Here is a 20,430-nt window from a genome sequence, read left to right as displayed (position 1 = left end):
GTGAGGGATCTGAGGCCTTCCACTCGAAACATGAAGCGACGGCTGGGCAATAGGCTAGGCCATTAAATGCGGTTCTCGTAAAACGTACCGTCGCCACCCACGACTTTCCACGTGTCAGACGCCTGCGAAAAGAATGGAATGTGAAGGGTTGGGGGGGAAGTCTGAAAGCCCCTACTGTGGTCTCCTATATATGACATCACGAACCACGAGCAGGAGCTTGGGGGGTAGATGTACGCCCTGGTTTTCCCACGGGCTGATTAGAAGGTCGTGCCTCGGATTAATCAAGTTTAGTCCGAGGCGCCCATAGGCCGAGGATATTAGCTCGCCCAAATTTCCCAGAATCAGAAGGCCGAAGGTCAGATCAGGGGAGAAGCTCGTATTACGAGCTTCTCATGGCACGAGCTGCCCATGAAGCTCTGACCCTCTACAAAGTCAACACACGCAAGATAAACGTGCATATATCTGACATCACATGTCCGATATCCCCCTGACTTCTCGGACACGCAGCAAGAACGTGCGTATCAAACACCCACAGCTGGATTGGGTCGTGCGGCCCATTATCTCCTTCCATGCTTATCAGACCACACTTATGTGTCAGGTTTAGGAATTAATCATGAATGTCACAGAGTTGATATGACAAATGGTAAGGTCACGGGATGACCTCCCTACCAACTTCCAGGTGCCTTCTCCTATAAATATGGAGACCCTGGGAGTTGATAGGGGTTGGGAAAAATAGTTTTTGAAGAACTATATACTTTGTAAACCAAATACCCAGGAGATATCAATAATATTGACTAGTGGAATAGAAGGATTTTAACCTTCGAACCACTTAAAAAAAGTGTCTCAAGTCACCTAGTTCATCCTATAAGATTTCATATCTGTGACGGTTCTACTTTCAGTACTAATCCCTTTCTCTTCTTCTCTTAAGTATCTGTTGGCGAAGAACCGCGTCAACAAAAGGGTATAATTGTAATTTTCGCCCATTGAGGGCATAACTGTATATATATGTGATAATTGTTGAGACCACATTATTATGTGGATATTAATGCATGTTACATGACTATTTGATAATTTAAGATGCATGACTATGTGAATTAGTACGCATGTAGACCTGATTATCTTAGAATGAGCATATTTGTAAGTTGGCCATTTTAGGGCATAACTGTGATAATTGTATTATGTGAATTGTGCCATGTGAGTGCGGTGTTATTATCAGGATGCACGCATCGAGACGGTCCTAATGAGTCAATTAATCTATAAATCACAATGGGATTTTGTACCCGGCTCGGGAGGAGCCTAGGGGTACTTTGGGAATCTTATAGGTTGAGTTGTGAATGAGTGGTTCTAGTTACTGGCAATTGAGTAACCTGGGTAACCATTTGTAACTGCTGTGAGTAACAAGTTTTAGATAGAAAATGGTAGAAATGAAAGGACTTAAGTACCCTTGAAGGTTTAGTTAGGAAGGGTTATTAGGAAGGGGGTAAATTGGTCATTTGGCAAGGCAATTAGAAAATTTTCAGTTGGGTTTATGGGGTATACGGTTTGGGCATTGGGTCATTTGGTGTTTTGATAAAATTGGAAGAGAAGAAGAAAGAAAGGCTAGGGCAAGAAGAAGAAAGAAGAAGAGGTGTAGAAGGGCTGAAGTGGGAGCTTAGGAGGAGAACAAGGAAACTTTTAAGGTGGATTCTCCACTTGAGTTCTTTGGAAAAGCTCGGGTTAGAGGACCGTGCTCGCAGCTTTAGTGCATCAGGAAGCTCGGAATACAGGTAAGAAAACTGTAACACCCGAGAATAGGGCATGGGCCCACTGTGTGATTGCAGGGCATGGCCCTAGACTGTGTTATGTGCAATTGTTTAACCTTAGATGAATTATTATATGCTTGAATGATTATCTTGAAATGTATTATACGTGCGATTCTAATGAAATGAACGGCTAAGGCCGAGAGCGGCGAAGGCCGGGTACGGCCTTGGGGCCGGAAGTAACGCTCATCACATGGGATGCTATAGCCAGGGTGGGACCCATGGGATACATGAGTTATCCTACGGTGAGGACCGAGACCCCAAGCTTTGGTAAGGCCTCGGGGGCGGCATGGCCGTGCTTGTTTAGTCTGATAGTTTTCCTTTTTATCAGTGGATTATGTCAGCTATATTAATTGCATATGTTATGTACTATTTGGGTTTTCTTGCTGGGCCTCGGCTCACGGGTGCTCCGTGTTGCAGGTAAAAGCAAAGAGTCAGTCAACCGGCCATGAGTATGGAGAGCGTGGGGGCGGCGCGTACATGTTCGGCCTGCCCGACTGCTTTGGTTGGGGGCATTTTTGTATATGGCTGTATTTACCATTCTTTTGATAGTTGATCAAGTGTAAATCTATTTTTGAGTTGTAAATATTTTGTAAACCTTATTTTGGGATCCCAGATGTTTTATACTTAACGTTTTCAATGAAGTTAAACATATTAAAAGAGTACAGCCTTAAACTTTGATTTATTCACACTTTTGGTTTTAGAAACCACTTAGAGTCAGTCAAAAGCACGATTTCTGTCTTAAACTCACTAAGTAGCGGCTCTAAGGTAGTAGGGCGTTACACTAACCCTATTTATCATTTGTAAATTGGTGATTGATATGAGTTGATATGTTTAGTATGCTGAATACTTGATTATCATGAATGCTTATATGATTGAGAACATGCCTATGTGCTATGAGATATTGGATTGTCTGTTGACTGCTTATGCTCTGTTATTGTGTTTTCTTGCTGGGCCTTGGCTCACGGGTGCTACGTGGTGTAGGTAATGGCAAAGGCAAGTTAGACCAACCCTGAGGTGGAGGGTTGCGGGGCAGAATATACATAGTCAGTTGTTCGGTCTCCATGGCCAAGGAGTGGATCAGGATAGGGATTGCTTAACTGTCTATTTTTCCTTAGTATGGAAAATACTGTAATTAAATCTCGAATCTTTTGTAAATGGTTTTAATTCTATTATTTTGGGATCCCGTGTAAACAGAAAATGTTTATTTATAAGAAATGCAACGTTTGAGACCAAAATATTTTAACCCTAGTTCAATTATAGTTTCGGTAACACGTTTTTAATTAAATGACTTGATTAGCAGGTCTGGCATTTTTATAAACACACACAGTGTAGCGGTCTTGGCTATCCAGGGCGTTACAACTTGGTATCAGAGCATCCTAGGTTTATGGGTTCCTGAAGACTGGCTGGACATGTACATTCGCCGCGAAAGACAAGCTTGACTCAGGATTTGGTAATTGTGTACACATGATTATGTGCTTAAATGATTTGAATGAGATATGACAGTTGATATCTATTTGATTAATAGGGAGCATGAGATACTGATAGGGCATGGCCCTTGACTATTGCATGTTGTTATTGAGGCGTGCTTATCAGCACTGCTATGCATGTGAATGAATATATGGATGAATATTTGGATAAATTGCTATGAAATTGATTGCTTGTGAATGATTGAAGTTCTAGTGATGGATCATGAAAGGATTATTACCCTGTCATCATAGTCTGATTGCCAAGTCGTTAATTGTAGATTGACTTGGATAATTATGCGTCCAAGAAAATCTACGCGACTAGCCGGCAGGTCCGGGACTAGAGATGATGATCAGGGCCGGACCCCTCCGCCAGTCCCTGAGAACTGGCAGCAGTTGATGGCAGACATGCATGCTCGACTTCAGAGCCAAGATGAACAGATCCAAATTCTGCGGCAGCAGGCTCCATCTGGGAGTGTTGCCCCCATTGTGCCACCTGCGGTGGTACCTGTTGTGCAGCCAGTTGAGGTTGGGAACAAGTGGGAACCGTTGTATGAGCGGTTCAGAAAGCAGCAGCCCCCGATCTTTGAGGGAGGACCTGATCCACTGAAGGCTGAATAGTGGATGACCATTATTACTACCATTCTTGATTTTATGAGGGCAGAGGGACATGATAGAGTGGATTGGGCCTCATATATGCTGAGAGAGGATGCCCGAATCTGGTGGGAAGTGGCCTCACAGACCAGAGATGTTACTGCATTGACTTGGGAAGGATTTAAGGATCTATTCAGTCAGAAGTATTATAATGTTGCCATCAAGGCAACGAAGATAAATGAGTTCGTGGGGCTGGTTCAGGGCAGTATGACAGTTACAGAATATGCCTTGAAGTTTGACAGACTTGCGAAGTTTTCACCAGATCTTGTGCCTACTGATACAGCTAGGCAGGATAGATTTATCAGAGGGCTGAATGCTATGATAGCCTGAGATGTAAGGATTACCACAGTTCCTGGAGGGACAACTTATGCCCAGGCTGTGGAGAAGGCTCTTACCGTTGAGGAAGCGGAAAACAAGATATGGAGAGAGAGGGCTGTGAGGAGGGAGGCCCGCAGGGCGATGCCTCCATATTCTGGTTTAGGTAGGGGCGGAGGCCCCAGTAATTTTAAGAGGAAGACCCCTGAGGCTTCAATCGCTCCTGGTCCTGATAGGAGAGGTCGGGGTACTCAGGGTGGCCGTCAGGGAGGCGCTGATTCATGGAGGACTTATCCTGAGTGCACAAGGTGCAGAAGACGCCATCCAGGCAAATATTGGGCTAAGGCCTGTTATGTGTGCGGGGTGGTGGGACACCTCAAGAAAGATTGCCCGATAGTGAAGAAGGGAGATGCGGGGAAGGTGGACAGCTTGACTCCAGCTCGAGTGTTCACCCTGACGCAGGCGGAGGCCGAGGCTAGTCCCTCGGTAGTGACAGGTCAGCTTTCTAGTGCTGGCACTCCTTTTACTGTATTGATTGGCTCTGGTGCTACACACTCGTTTGTTTCTAGTAAGGTGATTGATAGACTGTGTAGACCTAGTGAGTATTGTGTTTCAGGGTTTGGGACTATTTTGCCTACAGGGGAACTGGTAGTATCTAGGAGATGGATTAGAGCACTGCCAGTGATAGTTGATGGTAGGGAGTTATCAGTAGACTTAATTGAGTTGGGTATGGAGGAATTTGATATGATTCTAGGTATGGATTGGTTGGTTAGATATGGAGCTACCATTGATTGCAGGAAGAAGATGATGACTTTTGAGCCAGAGGGCGAGGATCCCTTTGTTTTTGTAGGAGCGGTGCATGGATCCCACGTACCTAGGATATCGGCGTTGAGAGCCAGAGACTTGTTACAAGGTGGATGCATAGGCTTTCTGGCTAGTGTGGTGGATACCACCAGGGTTTCACCAGTATGACCGGGAGAGACCAGATTGGTTTGCAAGTTCTTAGATGTGTTTCCTGAGGACTTGCTAGGGTTGCCGCCGCGTAGAGAAATTCAGTTTGTCATTGAGTTGGCGCCAAGGACAGAGCTAGTGTCGAGGGCACCATATAGGATGGCACCAGTGGAATTGAAAGAATTGAAGATACAGCTGCAGGAGCTTCTGGATTTAGGGTTTATCAGGCCTAGTTACTCGCCATGGGGTGCTCCAGTCTTATTTGTTAAGAAGGACGGGACTTTGAGAATGTGTATAGACTACCGGGAATTGAACAAGTTAACTATCAAGAATAAGTATCCCCTACCAAGGATTGATGACTTGTTCGACCAGCTGCAGGGTAAGACGGTGTTCTCAAAGATTGATCTTTGATCTGGTTATCACCAGCTGAGGATCAAGGATGGGACATACTGAAGACGACCTTCCGAACGCGGTATTGGCACTACGAGTTTCTGGTCATGTCGTTTGGATTGACCAATGCCCCAGCAGCCTTTATGGATCTAATGAACAGGGTGTTCAAGGATTTTCTGGATTAGTTCGTTATTGTCTTCATCGACGACATCTTAGTGTATTCCAGCTCAGAGGCAGAGCACGAGCTTCATCTTCGACAGGTTCTTCAGAGGTTGAAGGAGCAACAGTTGTACGCCAAGTTTAAGAAATGTGAATTTTGGCTACCAGAAGTGACATTCCTTGGACATATAGTGGGTACAGATGGGATTAAGGTTGATCCATCTAAGGTAGAGGCAGTTAGGATTGGACGAGGCCAAGGAACGCCTCGGAGGTGCGGAGTTTTCTGGGTTTGGGAGGTTACTACAGACGGTTTGTAGAGGGCTTCTCGAAGATAGCGGCACCGATGACAGAATTGACACGGAAGAATTTGAAGTTTATCTTGTCAGACAAGTGCCAAGACATTTTTCAAGAGCTAAAGCGACGACTTATTACAGCGCCTGTGTTGAGTCTTCCTTCGGGGGAAGAGAAGTTTGTTGTTTACTGTGATGCATCGAGATTGGGTTTAGGCTGTATGTTGATGCAGAATGAGAAGGTTATAGCATATGCGTCACGACAGCTAAAGGAGTATGAGCAGCGGTATCCTACCCATGATTTGGAGCTAGCAGCGGTGGTATTCGCACTGAACATTTGGCGACATTATTTGTATGGGGAGAAGTGCGAGGTATACACTGACCATAAGAGTCTGAAGTATTTCTTTACACAGAAGGACCTGAACATGAGACAGAGGCATTGGCTGGAGTTAGTAAAGGACTATGATTGTGATATTCTTTACCATCTGGGGAAAGCCAATGTGGTGGCAGATGCATTGAGTCAGAGAGGTCCAGGTCAGTTATATAGTTCCATTCGGATCTCAAGGGAGTTAGCCGATGGGATGGTCAGAGCGGGGATAGAATTGGTGGTAGGTCGTTTGGCCAATATTACTCTGCAGTCGACCGTGCTAGAACGGATCAGAGAAGGACAGTTGGCAGATGCTCAGTTATAAGGGATTAGGGAGAATGTCTTAGCGAGAGTAGCTAAGGACTATTCTATATCTGAGGTTGGTTTGCTTCGGTATCAGGGACGGATATGTATTCCAAGTGATGAGGGGATCGGACGTGAGATACTAGATGAGTCTCATACAACGCCGTACCACTTCATCCGGGTACCACGGAGATGTACCAAGATTTACGGACGTTATATTGGTGGCCCGGGATGATGAAGGATGTGGTGGAGTACGTAGCCAGATGTTTAACCTGTCAGCAGGTGAAAGCTGAGCATCAGCGACCAACAGGGTTGCTTTAGCCTTTGGGTATTCCCGAGTGGAAATGGGAGGACATTACTATGGACTTTGTGGGAGAATTACCCAGGACGGTGGGGCTTCATGACTCGGTGTGGGTGATAGTGGATAGGTACACCAAGTCAGCCCATTTTCTTCCAGTGAAATCGACATATATTGTGGACCAATATGGTAAGTTGTATGTGAGAGAGATCGTCCGTCTCCATGGGGTTCCTAAGTCTATAGTGTCAGACCGGGATCCTATCCTCACTTCCAAGTTTTGGAGTGGTTTGCAGAAAGCTTTGGGAACTCAGTTGAAGTTTAGTACAGCCTTTCATCCTCAGACTGACGGACAGTCCGAGAGGGCGATTCAGGTATTGGAGGATATGCTCAGAGCGTGTGTGATTGACTTTGAGGGTTCATGGAGTAAGTACCTTTCGTTGATTAAATTTTCGTATAACAATGGTTATCAGTCAACGATTGGAGTGGCTCCTTATGAGATGTTGTATGGGAGGAAGTGTAGATCGCCTATTCATTGGGATGAGATGGGTGAGAGGAAGTATTTGGGGCCAGATATGGTTCAGAAAACAAGTGAAGCTATAGAAAAGATCCGAGCTAGAATGTTAGCCTCTCAGAGAAGATAGAAAAGCTATGCTGATCCTAAGCATAGGGGCATGGAGTTCCAGGTTGGGGACTACGTGTTCCTTCGAGTTTCACTTCTGCGAGGGGTGAGGAGGTTTGGAAAGAAGGGCAAGCTAAGTCCTAGGTTCATTGGACCGTTTGAGATCCTGGAAAGGATTGGTCAGGTGGCTTATAGGTTGGCCTTGCCACCATCGTTGTCTGGAGTTCATGTTGTATTTCATGTTTCTATGCTTGGGAAGTACGTCTCGGATGTAACTCATGTCTTGAGGTATGAAGATTTAGAGTTACAGACAGATTTGGCTTATGAAGAGCAACCGGTTCAGATCTTGGATCGGAAAGATAAAGTATTGCAGAATAAGACGATTCCTCTTGTTAAAGTGTTGTGGAGGAATAGTAAGGTCGAGGAGGCGACCTGGGAGCTTAAGACAGCGATGCGGGATCAGTATCTCGAGTTATTCAGGTAAATTTCGAGGATAAAATTCTCATTAGGAGGGGATAGTTGTAACGACCCAAATTTACTAATGAGGCTTAAGGGCCTTGATTAGTGTGCCGGGAGGGCATAATTGAAATATATGTGATTTAATGATTTAAAAGCATGCTATAAGACTATTTGAATATTTGAGATGCATGGCTATGTGTACCAGTATGCATGTAGGCCCTATTTTGGCCCGTTGTGGGCATAACTGTATATATATGTGATAATTGTTGAGACCACATTATTATGTAGATATATTTGTGATCTGTGATTCGAGACGATCCTAGTGAGCAGGTTGGCGAAAAAGTCACGGCGGGGATTTATACCCGGCTCGGGGCGAGCCTGGGGGTATAAATGGGAATTTAGAGAATATATTGGGGCCTATTTTGACATCGAGGAATATAATTGGTGATTAATTAGCTATCGGGAAGTAAGCGGAAAATATTAGAGACACTTGAGGAATTAGCGGGAGTTGGGTAAAATGACCAAAATTCCCCTAAGTGGATTAAAGGATTTAAAATTAAAGGGGAGGGTATTGTGGTCATTTGGCATATAAAGATAGGCATAATTGAGGTTTTATGCTTAGTGGAATGTGTTGATAAGCTTGTTTTTAAGTTTGGTTGAAGATTGGAAAAGTTTTGGTAAGGGTTGGCTCGAGGAAATCGCAGGAAGGAAAAATGCAGGGGTGCTGGTTCTGTGACTAGCACTACAGCGCTAGCCTTTGGGCGTTGTAGCACTAGGCTTGGTTGTCTGGGGGATTTTGGTTATGCTTGTAGCACCCTCCAAAGAGCGCTGTAGCGCTACCCTGCTTCCAAAAGAGGGTTTTTGAGTTATTTTCAAGGGTTTTTGCCCGGGGATTCGGGGTTCGATTCCACCACCCCGTTTGGTGGAATTAGAGCTTCCCGAGGGCTCGGGATTGGTCCCGAGGTTAGGTTTTGGACTTGAGGTTTGGTGATGGTTCTGACCTGTGGTTGTGACTAGGTGCGCGCTAGGGTTCAAGAGGGATCATGCTCAAGGATCAAAGTAAACGAAGCTAGTAAATTTAAAGGTAAGAAAACTACACTCAGTATTTTGTTTGTGATGGGACTAAGTGCTCCCAAATCTATATAATGTCAATGATGGTATTATGCCATGGGACATGTGATAGACGACCTAAGGGTGCCGTATACAATATTTGCGCACAGGGCACGACTTGGCCACTGGTAGCCGAGGACAACTTAATATTCACTGAGCTCGGTTTAAGCGGGCCGAAGTCAGTGGGATAAACAGAGGGTGCGGCTTGAGGGTGCTAACCCTAGTTATCATTTGTAAATTGGTGATTGATATGAGTTGATATGTTTAGTATGCTGAATACTTGATTATCATGAATGCTTATATGATTGAGAACATGCCTATGTGCAATGAGATATTGGATTGTCTGTTGACTGCTTATGCTCTGTTATTGTGTTTTCTTGCTGGGCCTTGGCTCACGGGTGCTACGTGGTGCAGGTAATGGCAAAGGCAAGTTAGACCAACCCTGAGGTGGAGGGCTGCGGGGCAGAATATACATAGTCAGTTGTTCGGTCACCATGGCCGAGGAATGGATCAGGATAGGGATTGCTTAACTGTCTATTTTTCCTTAGTATGGCTAATACTGTAATTAAATCTCGAATCTTTTGTAAATGGTTTTAATTCTATTAATTTTGGGATCCCGTGTAAACAGAAAATGTTTATTTATAAGAAATGCAACGTTTGAGACCAAAATCTTTTAACCCTAGTTCCATTATAGTTTCGGTAACATGTTTTTAATTAAATGACTTGATTAGCAAGTCTGACATTTTTATAAACACACACAGTGTAGCGGTCTTGGCTATCCAGGGCGTTATAGAAGGGGTCTTACACGTTTATTCCCTCATTCTATTCTCTATTGTTGAAGCATTTTGGGAGCTCACTCGAGGGTATTTTCAAGTTAGGCCAAAGTGAAATCTTGGAAGGGATTGAAGGGGAAATTAAGCTTGCTAAGGAGTTTAGAGCTACCAAACTAGAGGATTCCAACCAGGATTTGAATTGTGGCAAAGAAATCAAGGTAAACCTCTGGTTCCCTCACATTTCAATGGTGTTTTGGGTTTTTGTGATTGTGATTCTTAGTTTGAGGTTTCAAAGGGTGTTGTGATGGTTTGATTAGTATGTTTTGTTGCTTAGGCTTAGAGTAGGGTTTCTGTGGCTAGAATTATGCTAAAAGCATCTAGATTGGTCGAAATTGAGGACTGATATTGATTGGAAATTGTAAGTTTACGATTTGGGGAAGAACATCAATTCTTGGCATATTTTTAGGTTCTGGGGACCTAACACGACCGCACTAGTGTCCCAAAAAGAGGAAATTAGATTCGATTTGGGGGGCTTGAGTTGAGGGGCACGACCGTGTCATGGGTGTAACACCCTACTTCCTTAGAGCCGTTACTAAGTGAGTTTTAAAATGAAAAATGTGCAATGAACTCGCTAACCGAGGTTTTTAAAACAAAAGTGTGACTAAGCAAAAGTTAAGGCTGTAATCTTTAAAATTTCGTTGTTTCATCGAAAACTTCTAGTGTTTAACATTTGGGATCCCAAAATAAGGTTTGAAAACTATTTACAATTTAAAATAAGTTTACAGTTGATTAATTATTAAAATCACAGATTATTACAGCCATTTCTTGAAAACACCCCCAACCAAAGCAGTCGAGCAGGCCAAACATGTACGCGTCGCTTCACGCTCTCCGTACTCATGGCTGGTTGACTCAATCTTTGCCCTTACCTGCAACACAGAGCACCCGTGGGCCGAAGCCCAGCAAGAAAACTCATACAGTACATAACATATGCGATTTATATAGTTAACATATCAGATAATCCACAGATAAACAAGTATTCCATCAGACTAAACAAACACGGCCATGCCGTCCCAGAAGCATTACCAAAGCCTGGGGTCTCGGTCCTCACCGTAAGGATATCCCCTGTATCCATTAGGGTCCCACCCTGTCTACAAGCACTTCACGTGCTAAGTGTTACTTCTGGCCCAACTGCAGTTCTCGGCCTTTCACCGTTCTCGGCTCCCTTGCCGTTCTTGGCTCCTTGCCGTTTTGGCTCTTTTGCCGTCCCCGGCTCCGTTGCCGTTCTTGGCTCTTTTGCCATTCATTCTTACTATAATCATAAATAGTATAACTCAAATAACATTCAATGATATATCAATTCAATTAAGTCTGCACCCTAACATGTAATACAATATAGGGCCGTGCCCTGCAATCACACTATGGGCCCATGCCCTGTCCTACGGGTGCTATAGTTTTCTTACTTGTCAATTTGATAGCTTTCATCACTTGACTCCTTGAGCACGATCCCACTCGAGCCCTAGCGCACACCTAAACATAGCCATAGGTCAAAGTCATCACCGAACCTCAAGTCCGAAAACCTAGCCTCGGGACCAATCCCGAGCCCCCGGGAAGTCCTAGATCCACAAAACAAGATGGTGGAATCGAACCCCGAACCCTAGGTCAAAATCCCTTAAAAATAACCCAAAAACCCCTTTCTGGGAACAGGGTAGTGCTACAACGGTCTAAAGAGGGCGCTATAGCGCTACAAGCAGAACCGGCATCCCCAGAAACAGGGCCTAGCGCTACAGCGCCCAAAGACTAGCGCTGTAGCGCTAGTTGCAGGCAGGCAACTCCCATCTTCTTTTTTCTGCGATTTCTTTGAGCCAATCTCAACCCAAAATTCCTCAAATCTATACCAAACTCAAAATCAGGCTTATAAACACTCTCCACTCATCCCAAGCATCCCAAATCCTCAAAACCCAAGAACATTCATCCCAAATCTCAAAATTTACCATGATTAACCCTAAACCCAGAAGTTCAGTCAAACATCAAAGTTAAAGGCTTAGAATTCATACCGTTGATGCACTTTCGACTTTGATTCAATTCCTAGGCCTCCTTAGCTTGCTTCTTCTCAATCTTGGCATGAATTCCCCTAAAATCCCCATCAATTCAGCTTAGATGCATAGCTCAAACTAGTCAAACCCTAAAACTGAAAACTCTAAAAACTTACCTCAATCATTGATGTGTTCTTGCTAATCCCTTGACAATCTTCAAGTCTAGCTTAGGATCCTTGATGCTCAGCCTATCCTAGCTCTCCATTGAGCTTAGCTCCAAGAAAAATGAAGGGAAATGGTGGGAGAACCACAAACCGCCCCTTTTGAAAGGAAAACACTCTGTTTTTCTCTCTTTTCTTTTTTTTCTTCCTTTTTCTTTCTTTCCACAGCCATCTCACTCTCTCTATCAATCCCACTAAGTATATAAAGCCCAAATAAACTTATCTCTAAGAAGCCAATTGACCAAAATGCCCTCCCTACTAATTCTAAACCTTTTTGTCCACGTAGGGCCATTTTAGTCATTTTACCCAATTCCCGCTAATTCCTCAAGTGTATCTAATATTTTCCCGTTGCTTCCCAATACCTGAATAATCACCAATAATATTCCTCGATATCAAAATAGACCCTAATATACTCATTAAATTCCTATTTATACCCCCAGGCTCGCCCCGAGCCGGGTATAAATCCCCGCCATGACTTTACCGCTAGTCTGATCTCTAGGATCGTCTCGAGTCACAAATCACAGGTACATCCACATAACAATGTGGTCTCGACAATCATCACATATCAATACAGTTATGCCCAAAATGGCCAAAATTACAATTATGCCCTTCTAACACAATCAGGGCCTACATGCATACTAATACACATAGTCATGCATCTCAAATAGCCAAATAGTCATATAACATGCTTTAAATCATAACCATGCATTTTACTCATTAAAGTCACACATAAATCCCAATATGCCCTCCAGGCACACTAATCAAGGCCCTTAAGCCTTATTAGCGAATTTGGGTCGTTACAAGGGGCCTCGAAATGCCTAATTTTTTAGTTTTAGGGCTAGGCCCTGGGGTCTTGGGAATCTGATTTGGGAGCTTGTTTGGGGGCTTGGGGGACGTTTTTAGTGGCCCGTTAACTGAGAACCATGGTTATAAGACTTAGAGTTCGGTTTGGAACTCAGGTTCTAGGGTCAAGTCCTGATGAATGTATACTTTTGTAGTAACTAGGGTTTCCGCCAGGCTCAGGTCAGGATCAGCTCTCGGGGTCGTTCCACTACCTGTACGAAGATTGAGGTAAGAAAACAGCACCCGATATGTGAAATGTATGATTAGGGCTTGGCCCAACTATTAATGTATTATCAATGAGGCTTGGCCTGTTTGTTAAATGTAAATGTGATTAGGGCTCAGGCCCAACTAATGAGCATGATTACTATTGTACCCTAATTTTAGCCCGAGTTCATTCACTCAGCTCGGGTATAGTTGAGAAATAACCAAGGGAATGATCTCTGCTTATTATCCACGTGGACAACTCAAGTTTCATGTGGTCACGCGTGGTGATTAGGCGTCCTGGGTTTAACCTGAGTTAGGGATACGAAGGCTGTGAAATGCGAGCTCAGAATATTAAAATAGCTGTCGAAGCACGAGCTTGGAGGAGATATCTAGCTCATGGTAGTTCTAGTATATTTCATACCCGCGGATCCCTAGAGACTCGGGATCCCATTATACGTATATTTATGACCAGGTTGTCATATTTATAGCCCAAATATTAGGAGTACATTTACCTTGTGATCAAATCATATCCCAATATAAATGGGAATTATTCGTATTAAATGTAATAATTATGTAAATGCGTGATTGACTCATGCGGTTACCCAAACTTGTCCATGAAATTCCCTTATAAATACTGGGAATATTGGACAGGAAAAGGGACCATTAATTCTATAATACCAAAACTCTGCCAAAGTAGGGAGAGAGAAACAACAATAATATAGACTCGTGGATTAGGTGGATTTTAACCACTGAACTACGTAAAAATTCTGGGTTCTTGAGTGAATTCATTTATTTTTCATTACGATTTATTAAACACTAATCTACCTAATTATTTCTTAATACACTGTTGGCGAAAAAACACGTCAACAGTTTGGTGCTTTCATTGAGAGGGACATTAGTGCTTCATTAAGATCCCAGTCGATTCTCATCATGGTGCTCACTCACTCAATGCACGATAATGAGATAGAATAGCTTGGTGGGCAGGAGGCCCATCATAACGCTGTTTCGAATGAACATGGCCCTGAGATCCAGCAGCCTTTGGGAAAACAACCGACGAGTCATGGCGACACTGGGAGTTCGGTGTCATTGCCACTGAAATCCAGGCTACCTAACTGCCATCGATTTGGAAAACATGCAATTGAGAAGCCATCTTGCTAAGGCAAACAGGTATATTGAGGACGTTTTCGCTCGGTTACCCCCTCTTGCAACCGACGTTAATGTCGGAAAGAGGCAAAGTGGGTCTCACAAGTCCCACAGGAATAATCAATCCAAACCAAGTCAATCAGTCCTGACTACCACCCCAAGTTCTGTACCTACAGGGCGTGATCACTAAAATGCTCAACCCAGTGGCCCTCATAAGGGTCATCAACATGTTAGTTGGTTGGTTAGAACTGCAACCCCAAGTTTGGTGCCTCCTTTATAGGTCCCTAGAAATGCCCCTAGCAATCCACGAGAAGGGACTAGGACAGGCTCACAAAGACAAAATGTTCCAACAAACCCTCCTACATCACGATTGAACCATCATGCTCAGAGAACTAGAGACAATGGAGTAGAACATAGGCGGGCTAATTTAGTCCGCCCTGATGGAACAAGGATTGCCTCACCAATAAGGCATCCCCCATTACCTATAAGACATCCGATGCCACCTCGTCCTACACGAGACATTCCAGCTTATGGAGACAGTAGGAGAGATCCTCCCCCATCTGCCAATACTTACATCCCACACACACGTGTTGAAAATCTAGATCCTCAGCCCCAACCATGAGCTGTAAGCTTCGCAAATGGGAGTTACTGGACCGAAATTCTTCTTAGTGGTAGGTTTGAGGGCGACCTAAGAAATCAGTTGAGTTCAGCACAAAGCCCTCGGTACGAGTCACAATCTGATTTGCGTGATCGCCTGAATCGATCATCCTTTAAGGCAGATTTTTTAAAACCTCAAACATTGGGTCAATTGTTAAACTGGGCCACCAAACATAGCTAGTTCAAAATTTTGTATAAACCACGGTCATCCATCAAGGGGCTGGCCTTAGCTTATTTTGTGGCCAAATGCACAGGATTTTAGGATGAACCTATGAGGGCACCTGTGCAAGAATTATGGAAACTATTTGTGGATGGGTAATCTAATGAGAATGGTGCAGGAGCTGGAATCAATCTAGCTACACCAAAAAGACATTGCTTCCATACTGCTTTAAGGTTTGGATTTAGCACCTTAAATAATGAAGCTGAATACGAAGCATTGCTAGCTAGAATTCAAATTTCCAAGGAGTTAAAAGCAAAGTCCATCCAGTGCTTCAGTGATTCACAACTCATGGTGAACAAAGTATTAGGAGAATACTAGTCGTGTGAAATCAAGATGGCTGCTTACCTAGCTAGAGTAAAGGGAAAATTGTTAGATTTTGAGTTTTACTCTATTGAGCATCTTCCCCACGAACAGGACACCAATGCGGACAAGTTAGCTCGACTTGGCACACCCAAGGAAGTGAACACGTTGAACATAGTTCAGGTTGAATTCCTTCGAAAGCCGAGAATAGAAGGATAATCAGAAAATATCGAGCTAATTCATGCAACGTCGACCTGGATGACTCCAATCCTAGATTACCTCCCTTCTGAAAGACTACCTGAAGATCGTAACGATGCAGAAGACTGGTCAAAGGAATCCTCTACAGGCGAGGTCATTATTTTCCCTTGCTTATGTGTATCTCACTAGAGGAAGCCCATGCTATTCTAGAGGAAGTCCATGATGGTATATTTTAGAGATCACGTTGGGGGAAAATCTAGCCATGAAGGTAGGCAGGATTTCTGGCCTACCATGAATAAAGAATCAGCCTCGTGTCTTTGGAAGTGTGATAAATGCTAGTGTTCCTCAACAATAGCTCAGGTTGTACCTGTCGAGCTAGCAATGGTCTCATCACCTTGACCATTTTCCATATGGGAATAGATTTGATTGGGTCTTTGCCAACGGGGAAAGGTGGAGTTTGCTATGATGTGGTCGCTGTGGACTACTTTACGAAGTGGGCTGAAGCAAAGCCATTAGCAACAATAACCTTGAAAATAGTACTTGATTCATTGTAATGAACATAATTTTCCGCTACGAACTCCCAAGGGAAATCGTATCAGATAATAGGACTCAGTTTGATGGCGATCTGTTCACAAACTTTTGTGAAAAGTACGAGGTTATTAAGAGTTTTCCCTCAATGGCATATCCACAGGTTAATGAACAGGTGGAAGCCGTAAATAATACCCTAAAGGAAAGCTTAAAGGAGTTGTTGGAGGATGTAAAAGGGATGTGACCTGAACAACTCCCGCAAGTACTTTCGGAATACAAAACCTCTCACCGCACATCTAAAGATCATTCATCATTATTATTGACCTTTGGAAGTGAGGAAATGCTCACAGTCGAAGCCCTAGTGACATCACACAGGCAAAGGACATTCAACCAGAAGAGAAACCATGACCTACTACAAGCATCTCTAGATCTAATTGAAGAATGTCGAGAAGAATCACAGATTCGTCTCACGCATTACCAGTAGAAAGTAACTCGGTATTTAATTCAAAAGTTAAAGAAAGGAAGTTCAAGTTAGGATATTTGGTATTGATGGGCTGTGTTTGGCAAATAAAGACCCTAAAGATGGCATACTAGGATCGAACTGGGAAGGACCCTATCAGATCGTGGAAATTCTATGGGAATGAACATTTAAATTAGCTTGATTGAACGGAGGAATTTTGTGAACTTGGAACGCATTACATCTGAAGTATTATTGTGAATAAGTGTGTAGTCCAAGTTTTATTTTTAGGTCCAATTGTTAGGCTTGATTATAAAGGCCGTTTATTTTCAATTTTTTGTTATGTAATAAAATGAATTCAATGGTTGCTGTGTAATTTAAACACAGTACCAAATTTCCCTATATTTTTATATGATAACCCTCTCAATGCAACCAAGAATATTCATAAATTATGATCACTTAAGGGGTTGATACCCATAGTAATGATTCTAAAAAAGTAATAAGTCTTTGAAAAATTCTGTAATATAGAATTTGGAAGTAAATAATTTGGTAGCTTAATTAAAAGCCCAAGTTTACATAACAATTCTTAATTTAACTAAGTTCAACAGGAGGAATCCAAGTAATAACACCCTGGATTTAACTAGGTATAAGGTCTAAATAATAATAGGTAAGCTACCAATCTATTAAAATCCTTGATCTAACTAGGTACATGACCTGAAGAACTAACTGGTCAGCTATTAAGCATAAGGTTCTAAAAATACTCCGATGTAAAATAATTCCTATGACTATGCATGTGTATAAAATTCGAGAACACTGTATGATAGAATGGAATAGTATAAAGACTCAAAAAGAGTAAATTTAGAATGAGGATATTAACCTTGAACAAAGCTCAAATGGAAAAAATGTCTTGGCCTTGAAGGACTAATTACAAGGGGAATTAAAAAAATCTCAAAAATTAAAAAAACAATAAAAACAAAAATAGTTAAGAGGCTCCTCAACCTTTAGTCCCAGCAGCTCGCCCTTCCTTGTTCTCCTCACCATCTTTGACAACTCCAAATGCCTCATAAGTCTCAGAGGGTTCCTTGGCCAGACGGTCCTAGAACTTGGCATGATAATGAGCCCACATTTTTGCCTCTAGAAATGATAAGTCAGCAATCTTGGATGAAGCACCAGACCTGGTAGAACTTGTCATCCGCGGTCGAATGTAGCTTGGCCTGGAGGTCATCCACCTTAACCTGGAGGCCATCAACCTTAGCTTGGAGCTCATCCCGAGCTTTGACCACCTCGAGGGCCTTCTTCTTGGTGCTTTTTTCATTGAACTGGGTTGTATCAAGCTTCGCCTAGAGTTTATTATACGCCTCTCTGAGCTGGGAATTCATCTCCTCGAGTTTGTGGTACTTCTTATCGAAATCAGCCTTTTCCTTTTCAGCCTGTTCCATCCTAGCCCTGATCTTGTCTCCTGCCCGAATTTGATCAAGGAATGAATGTCCAAGGTGATATAGCTGAAGGTTAAACAGAGTATAGAGTATGCAAGTAAAAAAAGTGGTGTAGAAAAAAAAACTCACGAACAATTGCATCCCCATGGCTGAATGCTTCACGTTCTCAGAGTCAAACGTCTCTATCTAATCCAGTTCGCGTACTGATAGTTGATTGGTGTGGCTTACCACATCACTGCTAGGATATGAACTTGACCCCGGTATGGAGGAAGGAATTTGCCCACCACCACTTGAGGACCTGGGATAGAGGCTAAGGGACCAGCAAGAGGGTCAGCTTATGGAGCTGGAGACAATTCTTTGCCTTAAGGCTAGGACCGAGTAGACAAACCTCATGCCCCAAACACGTCCTTCATTGTGAACCTCGCCTTTTTGATGGTCGGGCCAGAGCTGATAATTGTTGTCAGATTGCTCATGTTTTCCTCTTCACAATAACCAAGACAGGGTTAGATGGACTTTAATCAGACTTGAAAAATACACAAGAAAGGAGAAAGTCCTACTCTCAATGCTAGAGGAGAAGACTATAATAATGAGATCTGGAATGAGGATTGGGCTATCTAATTGGGGACTGGCTTGTTCATGGATGACTGCGCTCGGAGGAGACTTTAATAGAATGATCTCACTCATGATTTAGACTTGAGCTCATTATTTATGCTCGGTTCATACTCTACATGCGTAGAGACAGGGAAAAGTGATCTAGAAGCTAGGATTATACCAGGACGAATAAATGTGTCGTATTATTAGAAAATTACACAATTTTGCACAAAAAAAATTACAGCACTAGAAAATTAAATTACACAACTTATACTATGAGAACATGGTATTCCATTGAGTTGTCATCTTCTGTAGCTACATGTTTTAGTATTTAAATCAACACAATATCTATCACCAAAGCAAAAAGGGGACTGCAAGAAAGAAAACGTGTATATTTCCCCAATTACAACAAGAAAGAGTCACAATAATTATACTACTTTGCACAAAATAAATTTCACAATAATACAGTACTCCCATATTCAGTCTCAAATGTTCCAATCAATCTCTGCTCCACAATTCACATTTAATGCTTCATTTCACTAACTTTTTTCTTCAACTTCTGCATTTCCTCCTATATTTTAGCGAACAAAACAATTCTCAAATAATAACATAAGGAACATCTTAAAGACAGACAGAGAAAGTGAGATAAGATATTGAACATGATATATAAATATATATTATATTATATAAATAATAAAAATAAGAAAGAGAGGAATAACATATACAATCTACCATATAATAAGTTATGAGTTTTCTATAATAAAAAATAGTGAAATAGAATATACATTCAAAGATAATAATGAATTATGAGTTTTTATACATGACCTAAACTACACTGCATTAATTAATTCTGTATTATAATTTTATCATTTTTCCTCCTAATTCCTTATCCTCAAAATTTTAAATTATAAAATCATTAGATAAAATAACTCAAAAACAAATAAGAATTCAAAGTTATTGAGAGAAAAAAAATATGAAGCATCTTACCATATATTGGCTTTTCCCTTCTTTTGTCACGAAGCCTTGCCATCTATTAATCATAAACTTCAAATGGGGATTTTTGGTATTGCTAATTTTTCTTACACGTGTTTAAACACTAAGAGAGATGAACAGTCCGTACAAGAAGATGAAAATATTAGAGTAGAAAAAATGTGGGCTAATGTGAAGACGATTTTGCCCTTAGTATTAGTCTTGTGAGACTCACATGGGTATATCTCTATTACATTTTCACAATAGTTAAGAGAATTGTGGTGAATTGATACTATTTAACAAACACAAGGATTTAATTTCAAAAAAAAAAGAAAAAACTCAGGACCAAATTGACAAATCACGATTAATTCAAGGGGCAATAGTGTTAAAATCTCATTTTTAAATAAATAAAAACTAATTAATTAAAAAATAATTATGAAAATTATAATTACTACTTAATAATAATTTCAAAAATTATAATTAAATTATTTCAAAAATTTATAATTAATTAATTAATCTCAATTACATATTTACCTTGATGAACAAATTTATTCCAAATATGCCCTTCCAGTGATTTAATCCTAGTTTCAACTCTTACCTTGAACAATGTTGATAGAGCCACATCGATGACTTATGGATCTATAATTTCAAACTCCAATAAATTTAGATTATTAATC

This window comes from Humulus lupulus, chromosome 9 (assembly GCF_963169125.1).
Source record: "Humulus lupulus chromosome 9, drHumLupu1.1, whole genome shotgun sequence".
Lineage (NCBI taxonomy): Eukaryota > Viridiplantae > Streptophyta > Magnoliopsida > Rosales > Cannabaceae > Humulus > Humulus lupulus.
The sequence above is the reverse complement of the archived record's forward strand: the minus strand, read 5'-3'. Positions refer to the sequence as shown.